Raw genomic sequence first — 19425 nt, 5'->3', positions numbered from 1 at the left:
CTTCTTATCATCCTGCTCCAGAAATATTCAATCAGACAATCTTGCTTAAATCAATATTCACAGATTTCATCTCTTTCTTTATCGATTAGTACAGCTGCTCAGGTTTGGTTCCTGTTGCTGCATCCCTTTCTTATTATCCCTGACCAGATACTCTTAAAGGAGAGGACACTCACTTTCTACATACCCCTACAGAGATAATTGTAATGAAGCAGAACATACCATTGTAAGTTTAGCAACAACAACATCAATTCTCTAACAGCTATGGCTATGTGTGTTAAGGAAATATATGTTGATTTCTCCTTATTCTTCTTATTCATTTGAAATTTTTCCCTAAAGAGACTAGGCGGTCAAATACATCAATTGAAAACAAAACAAAACTTTAAAGTCTCTCTAAAAAGAATTGTGGTCTCCACTTTTTTATTCTTTTTTACATACTGTTACAAATTTTTGTTTTTTTCTTTTTTTTTTTCTTTTTTTTTTTTTTTTGTTATTATATACAAGCATATTTAGGATTGGTTATCTTTCTGCGTTTTGTCCATGTTTAGAATACAGGGTGTTTTTAAAGTTAGTTTCATCCAGAAGATCATTACTGGGTCAACATATCTCAGGACACAGGTCTGAAAATGGTTGAGCAATTACAGTAATTTTCTTTAACCACAATAGATATTCATATTAAGTAGCTTAAGTATTGTTTATTAGCCTCAGCATTTCTATGTGAGAATAAAAATACCATTTGACATTTCTAGAGCACCTCCTGGTTTTGAATTTCAGAGTGATCCATCAATAACAAATTTCATTAGAATTTGAAATCACACATTTGCATAGTGAAATTTCTCCTAATTATTATACTAGGAGCCATCATAGAATCATACTGAGACAGTGTGTACCGTTTTTGTATTATGAGCTTCCTGACTAAGCAGTACAACAAAGAAACTGGCTGTTATGCTTCCAAGTTAGATGTGCTATGAGCCAGAACCAGTCCAAAACTAGTTTGGCCCAACTAAAAAAATATCAAGCTGAAAAGTAGGTGTAGGATGTACCAGCTCACTTGTGTATTTCCTTAAGATATTTTAAGTATCTTCCAGCAAAGAGCTGGCTCACATGTAATCAACTGAACACGTATCAGGAAGAAAAACAATTGTTTGAAGGTATGCATGTAGGCATGCCTTATGCATAGGGGAGCAGGAAATTCAAATGCATGTCACAAGTTCTAGAAATCCTGCTCCTCAAACACTCCCTACTCTGACACCATTTTGGAGTTGCATTTTCTAACTTTTTATTTCCAAGGTAAGATCAACAATAGACTGAGCTTGTATAGGCCTGAATATGCAGCCTATCTACTTTTTCTGTATTCCTTTCTGTTATGTTCTCCAGTGAAAACTGCTTGTTTGTCTTTCATATGGAAACTTAAGGTGACTTCAGTTGTTACTAGAGGAAATAAATTGGTATGTGAAATCAAATATAAAAATATATCACTATGGCAAAAAGTGAAAATATACTTTTGATATGCAGCCAAACTCTCATTTAGGACTAATATATTATGATTATGTTTTCTGGGTGAGTTAGTATATGAAGAACTCAAAAAGCACTGAGAGCTGCACTGAATTAATGGGAAAAATACACATTACAATGATGATATATTCAAATGAGGTCTGTATAAGTATTATGAGAAGACATTCTGTATATGTATTACATATGATACGAAGTGGAATGGCATGGCTAGCTTCAGAATGTCAATGAATATAATGTTGTGGGATTTTATTGTCATCTACAATTTTTTCCTTTCAAAAACACTGGAAAAATAATGTTGTAGTACTGCAAAACTTGAAAACTGGAAGTAAAACAAATCCTTGTTTAGTGCATTGAAACTGTGTAAGCTAAAGTCCTTTACAGCAGGTGGAATATTAATGTTTTCACATATTTAGAGATTCCAAGGATAAAAAGATCTGCTGTGGTCAGAATTATGGAATTGTGACTTGAATTATGCAGACTGTTGACCCATGTCAAGTAATTTTGGTATCATGCCCTTCTTTTAACATCTGTCTCAGCTACGGTACATTCTGATGTAAGGTCTTCAAATATGGTATATTCTACTGATACCCAGATAAGCTCTTTCAGTGACTAATTACAATATTTTCATATTTAGCAGATATTATTTAAATATGTTTACATCTACAAGTTGGATTGTCAAATTATTTTCTTGTAGATTAAAAGCCAGCATGCTGTCAGTAGTCTTTGGTTATTATAGGTCCTTGTAGCCATTGATCAAATCATCTATATGTAAAATAAATACTTCAGTTTCTTGCTATAACACATGATTTGCTTCACTTCAAATTACTATAATTCTTTTATCTAAGTTTCCTCATCAGTTTCTGAAGATTTCAGATCTCATACCAGTCTCATTAATTTAATGTACAGAGGGAATAGACTTTCAGAATTCCTACTTTTCATCTTCATGTAAGGGGATTAGAAATTTAGTAACTCCGAAATTGTATTGGCCTTCAGTGCTTCAGCATAAGAAGAAGATCAAAGGTTCAACTGTTATCAGCCATTACCTTAAGTCATTTTTCATACTTCATATTTGTTGACAGCACCTTGAAAATATTCTTAAGCAAAAAATACACTTAAGAACTGGACCAGCTGCTAATATCAGTTTAATTCTGTGAGACTGCAAATTATTGTGATATGATGAGAAATGTGTAATCCAACATAGTAATTAAGTGTTCTCCTTATTTGGAAGGTTAAGTAAATCTCCGTATCTCACAATAAAACAGCAAGCAACAATGAAACAATTAAAATTTGAATTATTAAGCACACTTAACAAAAAAATAATGTAACTTCCCTAATTTTGTGCATATCCACAATTAAAGTATGAACCAATTCTGCAACAGCTTAAGCATTTATTGTTACGAGAATTGTCAGCAACTTTGAAAATATTTCAATTTTTTATATTAAACTAACAAAACTTAAAGAATATCTTTGCTTGCTTTTACCATTCTGAAAAATATCTCCTAGTGGCTGATTTTATGATTCTAATTATAGGTATCTTCACTGACTCATCACATTTCCATTTTAAATGACACCCTAAAGATAATTCCTGTGAACACTGTCTCTGGGAATGCAGAATATCACGTCACATTTAGTCATGGATTTTATTGTTTATTGTACTTTCTTCTTCAGTCTGTATAGTGCTGTGCATTTCTGGCTAAAATTGTGGTAATAGCACAGTAGTGTATCGGCTATTGTAGAACTGCTATGGTGCTTGCTTTTTCTCTTTCACACTTAGAGAAAATAGGTTGAGGATCATCAAGGAGCTGGGAGGGGACAAAGACAAGTTGTCTCACTCAAACTGAGTAGAAGGATATTCTGTACCATATGATCTAATTCTCAGCAAAAACAGCTTTGGGAAAGAAGGAGGAAATGTGGAAGATTACAGCATTTTTCTTCCTAATTATTATGCATGCTGAGGTCCCACCTTCCAGGAAAGTGATTTTACTTTTGCTATTAAAATATCATTATCTTGATCCCAGAGTATTTGTACCTTGCTTTGGTTGTTTTGACTCTCTGCAAAAAAGGAGTGAGTTAAAGACATGGTGGATGTTTTGTTTCCAGCTGGGTACAAGCAGATTCATAAAAAAAAGGAAGTGAATATCACAGAATTTATTTTTTGGAATTGTATCAGGAATTAATGATCAGAAAATTCTAGAGAAGAATAAAATAAGATACAGGTCAACATGACTTTGTAAGTACTGGAAGTTTTGCTTTGGAAGTCAGAAAGATGCATATGGAATGTAGCAGTATACAAAAGCTAACTAACAAACACCTTCAGTTGCTAAAATCACATAGAAAGAAAACAGTCTGTCCCAGTATCTTTGCCAGTCAAGTAATCTAAAACAAAAACTTCAGCAAATCCTATCTATGTTTTCTTTGTCTAGATGGATTCTGTGTCCCACCTAAGAGAAATTTTCTTGAATAATAGCAAATGTAACCAATGGGTATAACCATGATTTGTGCAACTAGCAGTTTAAAGAATAAAGACACAGGAATGAGACCATCATGAAGCCTAATTCTCACTCTTGCAATGAGTTTGCAAAAAGCTTACATCAGTTTCTGTATCAATATTATTTTATAATGCAGAGAAGATATAGAAAAACTTCATATAATATAATGCTAAAAGAGAATCTCATGAATAAAATAATATTTCTCCACTAAGGGTAGACCTTTGACACCATACAGAAATGCATGTTAGAATTATGCATTGAATGGTGAACATAATGAGAAACACTATTCAACTGCCTGGCTTTCTCATTATTTAATACATGCTTTTTTATATTTATATAGAAACCATGTTTCCATTACTTTACATGAGTCTATACACACAGGAAAATACCTACCTATAATATATCTTCAGATCTACATACATACAGATCTTTCACACATATGTACATACATATACTTATATATATATATCTAAAGTATGCAAATATCCTTCCTTTTTTTGGCACACACAATATGGCTGTCTGTTTAGTACACTTTCCAGAGAAAGAGATCAATCAGAGTTCCACTCCAAATCCAAAATAAACATCGATAACAAAATCCCACCCCAGATTGAGACATAACCTCTGTCAAACGCATAAACAAACAATACAAAAGAGAAACTTAGAAAAAAAAAATCATGTAAACCTTAAGGAAATAGAGATTTCTGAAAAGACTTCCATCTTCTAACTTTATGCCTAGACTTGATAGAGCATTCTGATTCAAATATTGCCAGCACTCAACTTTTCCACTGCTGAAAATATTACAAGAGAGTCTACCAGAGGTTTAAACACTAATCTAGTTAATATGGACTTTTAAACCTTAACCTTGAATTTAGTTTAAGACCAAACTCACTGAGTTAAATTTGAACATCTGGAATATCTACCTGTCATCCAGTGAAGACTATCCCTAAGTAGGGAATCATTCTCACTCAAATTTTTTGTCTTTTAAGATGGGACTGGTTTATTTCAGTTTCTGGTGCTCACAGAATTACAGAATGGCCAGGGTTGGAAGGGACCTCAAGGATCATAAATCTCCAACCTCCTGCCACATGCAGGGACACCAACCTCCCCATTTAATACCAGACCAGGCTGCCCAGAGCCCCCTCCAGTCTGGCCTTGAACACTTCCAGGGATGGGGCATCCACAACCTCTCTGAGCAGCCTGTTCCAGCACCTCACCACTCTCTCTGTAAAGAACTTCCTCCTGACATCCAACCTAAATCTTCCCTCTCTCAACTTCAAACCTTGTCCTGCAGTTATCTACCTTTTCAAAGAGTTGATTTCCGTCCTATTTGTAGGCTCTCTTTAGGTACAGAAAGGCTGCAATAATGTCACCTTGCAGCCTTCCTTTCTTCAGGCTGAACAAGCCCAGCTCCCTCAGCCTGTCTTCGTAGGGGAGGTGCTCCAGTCCTCTGATCATCTTCGTGGCTCTCCTCTGGACCCTCTCCAACAGCTCTGTCTTTCTTGTACTGGGTCATATCCCTACTGTTCATATCCCTACCTTTCTCATATAGATGAGGAAAAAAAAATAAAGGGGAAAAAAAAAAAAAAAAAGAAAAAGAAACAAATAAAATAGAAAAAAAGAAAAAAGCATATGGAGAAGGCAATATTGAGCTTGGAATAATATATATATTTTTAATTTCTACAAATGGAAATAGTCTCTCTTTTGGAGAATATCTGGAGGCAAGAACAAAATAGACAAATAGATCATGCAATATTTTTTTCTCCTAGTATGCAGAGAAGGCTGATTATTTTTCTCCTGCATAAATATAACTTATGGTTAACCACAGGCTTGAACCCATTTTAGAAATAAAATGTTACTCTATTCAATTTTCTGTGGGATTTTATGTGACTAATTCTCTTTAATTTTACTACTAACAATGTATTTTCTTTGGTTCTTTTTTTCCATATTGTTGAATATATTATGATCTGTTAAAACCTAAACTATTTCTCAATAATTGCCCAGTTTTCTTAGGAGATTAGATCCGAGGTCTAGATCAGAATTTTTAGAAAGCCAATATAATATTGTCTGTTTGCTTTTTGTCTCATTTCATCAAGATATCAAGGTGTGCTGCATTTTTCACCTAAATAAAATACAGATCTTCTCAAGATATACTCATTGGTATATTCCAACTGGCATATTTTGCTGGTCTTGTGAAATTTTAATCTGAAAACTCTTTTGCACTAATACATCCCTAACTATATTAAAGTTCTACTTTCCAAATAAAGGTGTAAATTAACACAGACCTCTTTCAGACTTGGCTCGAGTGTATTCTCAACCTAGTATGTCAAACATCATTATGGTGAGAAGTTTTGACTTCTGTTTGTTTTAATGAAATGTCTAAATTTTCTACTACAAATAATAGGAATAAACTACAAAAATTTCTAATTGGCAATACTAAATATAACATGCCTAGACTACTGTGTTATCATTGTACAGCATCAAGCTTTTTTGACACAGTTATATAATACAAATATTTGTATGTACTTTCTGCTTTGAGAATAATAGGTTATGTATGCTTATAAATATTCTAGATATGGCCTTATGTCTCATAAGTACATAACAAGCATTCTTGTGCAATTATTTTGCTAATTAAATATTTTACCAACTTGCATTCCAAAAACAGCCTTTGTTATTGTTTCCACAAGCAACCCAATATCCTGTAACAATTGGCTTTGTTAGAGATTATTGAACCTCATGCTTAATGCAAAACGTAACTGAAAGAAATGAAACAAATACAGAATCTATTTTACCAATTAACTCTTCCATTTCTATAGAAACTAGGAAGCCTTTCTACTTCATTCAAGAGGCTGTGTTAGAAAGTAAGAATATTTTTAGCTACTATAAAAAAAAAAGTGTTGCTTATATTCCTTTATATCTACAAAACTAATCTGTAATCTTCATAGTGTTGTGAACTGTGAATGGATAGTAAGCCTACAGAGTTTTGCCTCAGATTTAACAAATATTGGATCTTTCTAGTTTCTATATAGTGGTTGAAGGGAAAGTTCTCTGATTCTTACACTATCAAATAGAATTAGTTAAAACAGTAACAGCAAGTTAGCATGTAAAGATAAGATATACAACTCTTCAGACAGACTCAAAGCTGTACTAAAGGCAAAAGAGAAATATTAGGATGTTAAAATGATGCAAATAGATCTTTCCTAAGAAAATAGGAAAGCTGTGAAATAGCTAGGGAAGAAAATCAGAAGGAAATCTAATATGTTTTGAAAGATTTACACATTTCTAACACGTTTTGAAAGATTTAAACATTTCTAACACATTTCTTATTTTTTTATCAGATAGCACTTAAAAAAAAAAAAAAGTTTTGAATATTTAAAAATCATGGAAGGTATATTTCTTCACCAGTAGCTGGTCTATAGTTCTAAGTTCTGGTCTTTGTAAGTCTTAATGCCTATGTTTCATTGAAAAACAAGGCTTGAGGATTTCTTCTTCTCATTATTTACTCTTATTTATTTTTTATTTTAATTTTATGGTGATGTTCGAAAGTATAATTTTTCTACTTTGTGACTTAGAAATAATTTCTCTTTATCCTAAAAATTCATTCTGCTTTCATTGTGCTCTTGAAAACACAGAAGGAACTTCTATTAACTGTAAGCTATTGCAACGGTCTTTGAAAAAAATATGTATCCTGTGAATCAGTGGAGAAAATGAGGGAGTTTTGTTCGTCTCTCTGCCAGTAAAGTAAGAAAAAGTATAAGTGCAATTCAGAATGTCCAGGATAGAAAATTAGAGCAATGTATCATAGACTTACTGAGAAGATATATTAATTGAAAAATTATCTCAAAGATGGAAAAGCACGTCTATCTCAGGGTGTGTAGCATGATGTTCATTTGTAAATTGCAAATAAACCAAAAGGAAAGCTTTATGCAAGTTTAAGTTTCTAGTGCCAATAGCTATACCTCTAAATACTTGCATAAATAAATTGCAGAACTCTAAACTAAGAGTCAAGAAATGCCAAAACAATAAATGCTGCAAAAAGAATGTTAAGGGAAAAACAGTAACATCATTGATTTGTAAAAACAAGCAAAATTTTTCTATCGAAATAACACAGATAATTTGTTCTTTCAAGCTTTGCAAGCAACAATCTCCAGATTCTGACAAGGTTGCAAACAAACTTTTCCTTGGTAATAATTCATTTAAAAATATTTTAAACAAAAACGAAAAAATAACACATTGTGCTCTGTTGCAGGAAAATCAAAGCAAAAGCAAATGAGACCAAAAATTGTGGAAGTTCTTTTTTTAAGGATATGAGTTTTAGATCCAGTTGCAAACAAAGCTGGAATATGAGGACATGGATGTCTGAAGAGATGGATTACAGGAAAAAGAAACAGATTCATTATATTTATAATAGCACTGTTATCAATGGCTCTAGCTTTAGTCCTTGGGCTATGATTTATTTCTCTATTCCTAAGGATGTAAATGACTCTTCTATACACATGGTTAGCTTTTTCCTTTCTCTCCCAAATTCTGAGTCTCCTTCCTATTTCTCCAAAGTCTATATTCATAATTCATCCACTACCAATATGTTTCTATAGTCTTCCATTAGACAAAATACTTATTCTTCTCCTTCTCTCTTCTCCTCAAAAGCTTACTGTATTTGTTTGTGTTGGTATTTTTTTTTTGGCTATCTTGAGCTTCTTTCCTCATTTTTGAAGACTGGACATTCATACTTGCTGGCCATGTGAGGGATTACTAATTCTTTGAGCAATTAACCTAGTTCATCACTCTTCTAGGGTGTAAACTGATAGAAGTTAATCTGTTCCAAAAGAAAAAAACATTTCTGATTCTTGTTCATTGGAAGCAGGGAAATACATTTTTGGCTCTGTAGCTACTTCTTTCTTAAAGCTTTGAATGATCAACATTAACTTGTATAGAAATATACGTCTATACTGATGCAACACATCTACAGAATATCTGATCTGGCTTGGGAATACCAGTTCTCTACTCCATTATAAGAATATTTACTAAGCAGCTTCAGGGCTCAGACAAATGACTATGTCATCAAAATCACCTGAACTAATTAATTGGCCATGTTCTTTGCTCATCTCTGACAAATGCGATGTGAATTGATATCTCAATGAAAATTTAAGACATGATTTCTCAGTTTGGTACAACCAGATACCAGATTTTTTAATTCAGCCAAGCACATCAGCTGAAATAAACCAGATAATACTAGTGTCAGCCGTCAGGCTATACTTCGTATATATAGAGACCTAAAAGTTGTCAGTTCATAAAGCAACCATATAATAGCAGTCCCACAATTCCCCCAAAAACACTGATGTGATTTTGTGATTTCTGGAAGCTTTTGGGCCAAGATTGGCTATTATAACCTAGGTATCTCATTCATTCATAAAAATACTGATTTAGCAGAAAAGATCTTTAAAGAATGGAATACTTCACAAGGTGCATGGATTTCCTGCTCATGGACGCATTCCATACTTGTCGTATCAGGTACCACAGGAGAACTCTTGTAGGTATTCTGTACCTGCCCCCCCTTCAATTTCTCCTTATGAACAAACAAGTATAACTTGTACAAGATGCCTCCATAACATCCAGAAGAAAAAATTCATGCTCTTAACTTCAACTAGATAACTGTTTTGAAAAACACAGAAGAATTCTGTTAAGATAAGTGATGAGATGATCTAAATGAATAGGTTAACCCAAAAGAGAATCCTCCTTGAGCAATAAGGATTCAAGGAAAGCTTTCATTTCTCAGGGACATCTGAGGTATTCTGTCCCAAGATAGTAAATAAAAATGAAAAAGATACTGGATATGAAAATGAAATTAACATTTTTCAACACTGTTTACAAGGCAGGAAATACAGTTGAATGCATTTTCTTCAATTGTCAGCTTTACCTTAATAGTTTAAATGTATTGATAACCATAGCAGAAGATGGTTTCAAATCCAACATCTTTTCTACTAATGAAGAAAATAGACGGAGATGTTGACTATAAATAAATAAATAAACAAATAGAGCTTTATCAAACAGCAGGGGGCAATCAAACATAAATCAAAATAAAAAAAGCTTCTTGACGAACCAGATGAAACATAACATAGAATATTACTACCTGAACATTCTGTTTGCTTTACTGAATGTTTTATGAACAGTTAAGAATATGATGGGTATATTTTGGAGAGGAAGAGAAAGCAGAATTCTTCATGTAACCTACAAAAGTATTTGGCCAGAAGTATATACAGTCTGTGATGTATGAGAAACTGAAATAAAGAAATCTTTCATAGTTTTTGACTGGCTACAAGTTTTAGGTCACCAAATATCTTCAAGTGTCTGTAAACTGAATGATACAAAAATTCTATGGAAATAAGAAAATTAAAGTTTGGTTTCCTCTAAAAAAAAGCACATTATAATAACATCACTTTTTTACTGCTGCAAAATGTTTAATGTATGTAATTACATTTTTTCTCATTCTTCTTATTTATATAAAACAGTGCAGTACTTAAACATTTGGGAGCCTTACTTATCAGAAGTGCTAACTAGTTTTGAATTCAAATGCAATTATCCATATATGTGGCAACTCATTTTCACAGTACATATTTAAAAGTTAAAATGTGTAATTGTACATTTTGTCATTCACATAAAATATTACTCATGTCTTTAATTTACTAAGACTCTGAGTGTTTAGCATATATTTTTGTGTCATATAGCTGCTTATGTATGTAATTTATGCTAGAAAGTTTTAGGTTTGTAATGTCAGACTTTTAAAAAAGATGCTTTACTGATGGTGCACACACACTGTTTGTCAGAAGCACAAATGGTAAAATATATTTATAGTAGGAGAAAGGGAGGCATTTACATATAAGAGTGTTAAAGCCTCCCCATGAAGAAAAAAGTAATTATGTCAATCATTGTGCCCATTTTAGCAGATGTATTCCAAGGGAAAGATTTGTTGGCTGTGAAATCTATTAAAATGCTTGAGAACAAAAGCTGACCACTGTCAAATGCCAAAGCAGTGATCAGCAATGTTTTGTACTAGATAAAGTTTCCTAAATTTTAAATGCTTTTCACTACACCTAGCACCTATTTTATAACCTTTTCTGCCTACAAGTACCAGAAAGGAGAAAGTCTATACATATTTTTTTAAACATATCATTGGTATGATAAAAAAAAATCAATTTCCCTGTGCAGCTTCTCTTTATTCACTCTGGTAAACCAGTTAGGTCCCACAGCTCCTTGGCTAGGCTTCACAGAGAGCTCTGCCATGACAGGCAGCAGCAGCACCAGTTGGACACAGCAGTGAGCCTTGGAAGTTCTGGCAGATGGAGCATTGCTTCGCTGCCACTCCTGGAGTGAGAAAGATGAGAAGCTTCAGCAGGTTCTTTCATTCCATAAAAATAATAGAAAATCCCAGAACGGAAGGAACCTCAGAGAGCATCTGTTCCAACCTTTCATGATAAATGAAGATTGTTTAACAACTTGTCTAGCTGAATCTTAAAAATCTCAAGTAGAATCTTGGGGAGGTTATTCCAATGATTGATTGTTCTTACAATAAAAATTTCCCTTTTTTTTCCAGCAGAATATCTCCTGGTGCAACTTTTATCCATTGTCCCTTATCTTTTCCATGTGACTCCCTGTTAAAAAGGAGTTTTCATCTTCTCTGTAGTCAACCTTTAATAACAGAGCACAGAGATGAGGTCTCCCCTGAGCTTTCTTTTCTCTAGACTGTACAAATACAGTTCAACCTTTCCTCACATGGCAGGCTCTCCAGCCATCTGATCATCTTAGTGGATCTTCTTTGGACCCTCCTTAGTCTGTAAACATTTTTGTTTCTGCTATTGTCCTTTCAAAAATAATTAGAAGTTTTAACATTAAAAATAACAATTAAGCAAGACCTTCAAAAAACACAACTAGAACAATTTCAATTATAAAATATTTTTCACAATCCTATTTTGTGTAATTATTAATGCAGTTATGATTATGACGTCTTAATATTTAATATCCAGATGGATACATAAAGTATAATAAAGTCCCTGGAAGGGCTTTGAACAACGAGGACTTCTTGTGAAGAGCGACATGTCCCTGCCTATAGCAGGGGGACTGGAATTAGGTGGTCTTAAAGGCACCTTTCAACCCAAAACATTCTATGATTACATAAAAGATTTGAATAAATATTTTTTGTTATTAAAAAATGACCTAAAGATTTTAACCCTGTGAGGCAGCGAATTAGAAGTTATGCTACCACTGCTACAACAGGAAGAATTGTATACATTTCCAGAGAATTTGGATGATGTCCTGTGAAAACAAGGCTTAGAAAACAGACTCAGTGATGCTAACATTTCATAATTATTTTAGTAATGGAAGGATAATTTATAAGAATATAAGTTGCAAAATATAAATAATGTTATAAATAATGAAAGGAGAGGAACTCACAGAGGTGTTGCAAAATACCAAAGTTTAAGAAGGAGTATTTAGAGTATTAGAGAAGTCAAAAGTTGCTCTCAGTGTCCTTTTCTATAGTAATACATACTTAAATGTTTCTGAGATATATCTGTGGTAGCTAATAGCAAACATAGTAACTTTTACTATGTTCTACACATAGTAGGTACTATTCTAAGTAGTGTCTGTGATATGTCACAAACATTTAATGTTATATTTTGTATTCTGCTAGAAAGCTCTAGTGTTGTCATATTACATATTTAGCTTCTAAAATTGATTGATAGCTCCAGAGAAAAGAATATATGGTATTACATTTCTTATCTGAGTCAATGTTTTTCTCAATACAGTGAAGTAAATGAAAATAAAGTGTTTAAATCTACTGCTTATGATAAAGAAGACCAAATCTCATTCTAATGAATGTGAAATGCAACTTGTCATGTTCCTTTCACTTTGTAGAAATGCTACCACAAGGCTTAGCCAGTTAAGTCTAATATGTTGACATTTATTTTTGCTGCAATAAATGTTAGGATTATATTTTTGCATTAAATTCTGGCATTTTTAAAGATCACGCTGACAAGTAATTTATTCTTCAAATCATACTGGTTTGTTTTTACTTTTTGAATATGGATTTGGCCATGTGTCTCCAAGGCACAGTACAAAGCATATTTCATATGTTTTGCAACCTATTAGTTTGATTTAAATCCACTTTTTCTGTCAGGATTTATGCAAGTCTTTCTTGATGCTATTTGCTCTGAATTATTGCCCAGAAATAATCACACTGAATCCAATTTCACACAGGCTGTGGGGCCTATGAGGTCTGTCACTGTAAAGCTCTAAAGCTTTTAAATTTTTTTTCAATGGAGGAGATTCTTCAAATTTGTTTAATATACATCACTTTTTTGTTTTATTTTCAAATTTACTCCTTCCCCTCAAAGTGTGAGGAATTCGATTGCATGCACAAAGTATGTCTCAGTCATAAGGAAGGAGAAAATTACACTTTTTTAAAGGAACTTGTTATTCAAAAGTGCAAAAGAAATGAAGAGCCAATACACCATTAAAACTGCATCCTTTCAAATGTGTTTACACTTTCAATACATGTGTAATCTTTCCACATATTTTTGCATATCTGTATGTCAATGTCCAATGGTCTGAAACTGAAAAGTGCTCTTTGGAAAGAAAGAGGAAATATATGGTCATTAAGAAATGGATGTACAACTTTTTTTCCCCTCAAATATCTCATTCACAACTGATCTCTCCAAAATGGTTCACAATCTTCTATTTCCCAAAATTTAACAAAATCCATTGTAATATTCTAGTGGTTAATTTGCATAGCCAAACATGTATTAGTAGCCCAGAGGCACATTTGCATCCTGACTATTTCTAATTAATTCCTTCTACTTCATCTTCATTTAGTGCAGTTACATACATGTGCTGGCACTATATGCTCTGCAGAGGAGGCTTTTTTACCCTCAGCATTAAAAGAAATTAAAAGAAAAAGAAACAACTCCCTGAAAAATGAAAGTAAATAAAGGAGGTTACTTTTTTATTATTATTATTTCTCTTCATCTTTCTTTTGTTCAGAAATTATTTTAATTTTTAATCAAATACCTACAGATTGCTTGATTATATTTATTGTAAATCAGTGAAATCATCAATCAGTAGAAAATCAAAAAAATATTTCTCGAAAAGATGCACAATACTTATTTATTCACTACAGAGGTAGCTTAACAACACAGTTCACATCTATTTCCAAAAGCCTTGATCTTAGAATCAGGCTGCACAAAGTCTAAACAACCTTTAAAATAAAAAAGTAAGCAACCAAACTCAAGCATCATTAACAACTTTTATAGTGGTGGGCAGGCTAGGGAAAGACAGACATGAAAACACTAGAGATTTAGGAATTAGAAGAAAAGCACTATAAGCTCCAGAATTCAGTCAGTTTTCTGCATCTGCACATACAATCTGGATGGCTGTAGTAATTAGCTTTTGAAGAAGGTCTCCACATACCACATGTTGAGTTAGTCTAAATCAGCTTCAGGACACTACAATCACAGAATTGCAGAATTGTAGGGATTGAAACGGACCTCTGGAGATTATCTAGTTCAGCCCTGCTGAGAAAATATCTTACCTACAGTAGGTTGCACAAGAAAACATCCAGGTGGGTTTTGAATCTGTCCAGAGAAAGTGACACCACAGCCTCTCTGGGCAGCCTATTTCAATACTCTGTCACCCTCAATGGAAAGGTTTTCCTCATGTTTGTATACAACTTCCTATGTTTGAGTTTGTGCCTGTTGCCCTTTGTTTGTTTGCTGAGCAAAACAAAAAGAGCCTGACCCTATCCTCTTGAAATATGCTCTGTAGATACTCATAAGTGTTCATAAGATCCCCTCTTAATCTTCTCTCTTCCAGGCTGAGCAGTCCCAAGTCTCTCAGACTTTCCTCAAAAGGAGATGCTCCAGGCCTTTATTCATCTTTGTAGCCTTCTGTTGGACTTTCTCCAGTGCTTCCCTATCTTTCTTGAGCTGGGGAACCCTGTTCTTGTCTGTGGGAAGGGTGATATTAAGCAGAAAGCTAATGTGTTTTTACTTAAGGACTGACAGGTTTGTTTTTCTGACCTCTCCTGTAGAATCCCCTGATTTGTTGCCATATTACTGTATTAAGGAGACAGTTTACATCAGAAAAATATCATGAAGTGTCCCAGAGTCAAACTCTGTGGAAAGATAGAGCAGGTCACAGCACATGGTACTACCGGAAAACTGTGAAAGATCAGAGTTCAAGTTTCCGTACATTGATCTTTATATGGTCAAACTCAGGGAAAAATCATTGTGGCCTTTCAGTGCTTGAAGGGAGCTTGTAATCAGAAGGCAGAGACCAACTCTTTCCACTGTATGATAGTGAGATGACAAGAAGAAAAGGCTTTAAACTAAAAGAGGGGAGATTCAAGTTAGATGTCAGGTGGAAATTCTTCACTATGTGGGTGCTGAAACACTGGCCCAGGCTGCCCAGCGAAGCTGTGGGTGCCCCATCCCTGGAGGTGTTCAAGGCAAGGTTGGATGGAGCCCTGAGCAGCCTTATCTAGTGGTTGGCAACCCTGCCATAGTAGGGGGATAGGAACTAGATGTTCTTTAACTTTTCTTCCAACCTAAGACATTCTATGATTCTATGTTAGCAACAGATATCCCATAGCACTGACAGCAAACATGAAGATTATATAATGATTGCTCTATCAACAAGCGCTAATTTGTTTATACAGTGTGTTAGACCTTTTCATCTGTGCCATACTGGGAACTCACCCTTCTGTTAACTTTTCCCTGTGACTTCCAAGGTCTCTTGAGAAACAAGGTACAGAACTTCCCATCGTGTTTTACACATTAGTAGATATATGACTGAGGTTTAGCCATACTAGAAAACAATTTGCTTGTTTTTTCCATCCTGTCCACTGATACAGATCAGTGTACATCAATCACCAGCCCTCTTCAGCTCTTCAGAAGAATATCCTCTATCACTCAGCTAAAAGGACAAAACTCATTCAGATCAGAAAACCAGAAAAAATATTTCTGTTGAAAGTCACACATTTGTTATTTTGCTTTGAAGATACCACATAGATATAATTTGATTATTTTGGTTTTGTGTCATAGTTTCTCAGTCAGAGTATGTTCCTCCCTTTGCATATGAACATATATAAATAAATCTTGATCCTGCTACAGATTGATTAACTAATCTATGTATGTAAATAATGAATTGACACTAACATGGAACATAATTCACTCTAATTCCTGTGCATTTCTTTCTGTGGTCTTTGAATCAGGCTACTGGTTTTACAGATTTACTGCAGGAATTTATATTTTATTAAGAATTCTTTGAAATTCCCCCAAGCTGAGATTAGGCCAGTATCTCCACTAACAATTGAAGCCTTGCAATGAAGAAGAGCCATCTCTTGTGAGATCATATATATTCCAAAATCAGTAGAAGCAAAAAAGGCAACAAAAGCTTCAGGATGCTCTTGATGCATTTTGCCTAGAGCTAGTTCTGCTGAAGTAAGTTCACCACCACTTTTTTCCAGGAGGATTACACAAAGATTAAACTGCTAGCTGACATAATCTCTAAACTTCAAGGAAGGGAAGACAGGCAGACGATAAGAGGGAATTATAACTATGTGCATGGCACATAGCTATTTAGCCAGTTGGTGTTCTAAGCTGTACTTATTTTGTCCAACATGCAGAAGTTTGACACACTACTTGCTGAAATTAAATAGATTGCTGTTGTCCCAGATGTCACATTTTTTTCAATTTCCTCTGAACTGCAGTTCTGATATCTGGCATATTAACCACATTCCTTATAAAGTAATATCTACAGGGTGAAATCTATGTTATTGTCTGGATTATTGATTAAAATACGGAGCACTATTTGTCCCGACACTGACTCTGGACGTGTCCTTCTTGTTAATGGTATCTGCAGTTGAAGGCACACAGGTAATTTCATAGCCTTAAGTTCTGACTGAGAGATTTTTTTCTGAGGGATCAGCTGTCACATAGAGAGCTAGATAGAGATTTTAAGTCGTTTTTATATGTTAAAAATGTGAAATGGCAATATCATATCCTTAGTAAAACTTACAAATCAAACCATGTAACCTTGAGTGGAGTACACATAACTTCCAGTAGGCACCCACACTCAGCATATTAGCAGAGAACATAAGTCAGATGAGGTTAAAAAGGAATCCATCCTCCTCACAAATTATGACAACATGCACCTTCTTTTGTGTTATTATAGTTCTCTAAATCTGTATTTTTTCTCACCTCTTTACTTTTCTTTTCTTCTTGTATAAAGCACTTTCCTGACATTATCAACACACCATCCAGTCTTAGGCACTTATGATTACCACGTACTCAACAAGCAGAGTATTCAATAATTACCCATGCATATTACTTTTTCACCATTCATCAATAGTAAATTATGATACTATCCTTGAATATTAAGAAACCATTTAATACACACTTTCTGTTGAGTTGTTTGTTGTAAGGCTAGGTTTCTACTCCAGATATATGATAAAGAAGGAAGAGGAAAATAAAAAAAGAGACACTTACCTGAGCTCTCATGGCCACAAAGCTGTGTAGTCATTCGTGATGTGGTTAATGTTTCCTCTTCCTGCTTTAGATGGCTGGACAGCAGTATATAACAGTAATGTTGGATTATCCTCAGCAATGTCTCCATAGATAAAATCCAAACATTTGGCAAGGGTTCTTCCATTCCTCACAGGGAGGAATCTCTATCTACCTGCTGCTTACTTGGATTTGTATTTCAGACTCAAATGGCTATCTATGGCAACCTATGTAGATATATTTTTCCTCATCTTCTTCCAGGGCAATGAACCTATTCTGAATTCATCCTTGTAGTCGCCTCAAGAACAGAAGCACATCCATTCACTCTGTGTCCTTTCCTAACAAAATTGTTACAGAACATATATCCAGAAAAGATTAAACAAATTGAAACAGATCTCAGCTCTAGATAATGATCAATCAGCTCACAGGACCATGGTGAATTTTTCTGCAGTTTACTTCTTTACTTAGGTCACATAAGCAAGATAAAACTAAGCAAATCACATTCTGGAGTATTTGGAAAATTCCTAGTGTAGCTTTCGCAAAAGTCTTAGAGGGTTAATTGCTCTCTGTATTGAGGAGACAAAAGCAAGATTGAGAGAGGAACAATTTAGGAAGAGCTGCACTAGAACAAAAATAAATAGACATGTATTGCTCATAATTAAATATAGCTTAGAAACTAGATAACATTTAGCAAACAGTATAGTCATGTTCTGAAAATTCTGAGTAGACCAAAAGCTAGCTAATTTGAAGATTACTTTGTTTGATTGTTCCTTTTGTGATTGGTGGTGGCAGTAGAGGGGTTTTTTGTTTGTTTGTTTAGTTTCCCAAAAGAGATTATATGATAATTTCTCACAATAATTGGCACTATATCATAACATCACACCGTCCAGCAGGATTATCCCAGTCACAGAATCATAGAATAGCCTGGATTGAAAAGGACCATAATGATCATCTAGTTTCAACCCCCCTGCCAGGGGCATGATAGCTAGTTACCAGACCAGGCTACCCAGCATATCCAGCCTAGACTTGAATGCCTCCAGGAATGGGGCATCCACAACCTCCTTGGGCAACTTGTTCCAGTGCATCACCACCCTCTGTGTGAAAAAATTCCTCCTAATATCTAACCTGAACCTCCCCTGTCTCAATTTAAAACCATTCTCCCTTGTCCAATCACTATCCACCCTTGTAAACAACCATTGCTCCTCCTGTTTATATGCTCCCTTCAAGTTTTGGAAGGCCACAATGAGGTCACCCTGTAGCCTTCTCTTCTCTAAGCTAAACAAGTTCAGTTCACTCAACCTTTCTTCATAGGAGAGGTGCTCCAGCCCTCTGATCATCTTAGTGGTTCTCCTCTGGACTCATTCCAAGACCAGTCCTGTGTTTTTATATCAACTAAGGTAAATTATAGTGAGAAGAGCTATGGTGCACTGTTACAAATGTAAAGGAAAAGAAAAAATAAGTTGAAATTCAAAAAGATGGAAAAACAATGGTTTTATGTGTGGCTAATTTGGGATAGTTTACCTTTAAACTGAAAAAAAATAGACTGATAGTCTCCTGTTGAATGTTTTGAATTAACAGATACAGGATAGATTTCTTTACAGAAATCTCAGGTATAGTGGTGAAAGGCAGGATATACTTTTGTTCACTGAGACTAATCAAATTCTTGCAATAGCAGTGTTGGGAAGAAATCTTTCACTCCTTTATAATTACTGTTCATTATTTTGTGGGAAGGGGTATGCTACATGATGTCATTTCTTATAATGATGTTCTGGTCAAAAACATTAAAAACTATTTAATAACTTTATTCATGCTTTCCCAGCATCTACAGAACACTAGAGACTTCTCAAAAAGCACTTAAATATTTTATCTTTAAT

General features: G+C 34.3%; 1 long non-coding RNA gene across 5 annotated transcripts in view; it reads right to left on the bottom strand.

The window, feature by feature from the left end:
* Positions 1-19425, bottom strand: part of LOC109367390 (uncharacterized) — a 146117-nt gene that overhangs the window by 107632 nt on the left and 19060 nt on the right. For all 5 annotated transcript variants that reach the window (XR_014883188.1, XR_014883190.1, XR_014883192.1 and 2 more), the window contains one exon: positions 17537-17610. This is a non-coding gene — a long non-coding RNA (uncharacterized LOC109367390). The remainder of the gene's footprint in view (positions 1-17536; positions 17611-19425) is intronic.

Source organism: Meleagris gallopavo, chromosome 4, assembly GCF_905368555.1.
Source record: "Meleagris gallopavo chromosome 4, MGAL_WU_HG_1.1, whole genome shotgun sequence".
Taxonomy (NCBI): domain Eukaryota; kingdom Metazoa; phylum Chordata; class Aves; order Galliformes; family Phasianidae; genus Meleagris; species Meleagris gallopavo.
Note: the sequence above shows the minus strand (reverse complement) of the source record. Positions and strands in the feature narration are given on the sequence as shown.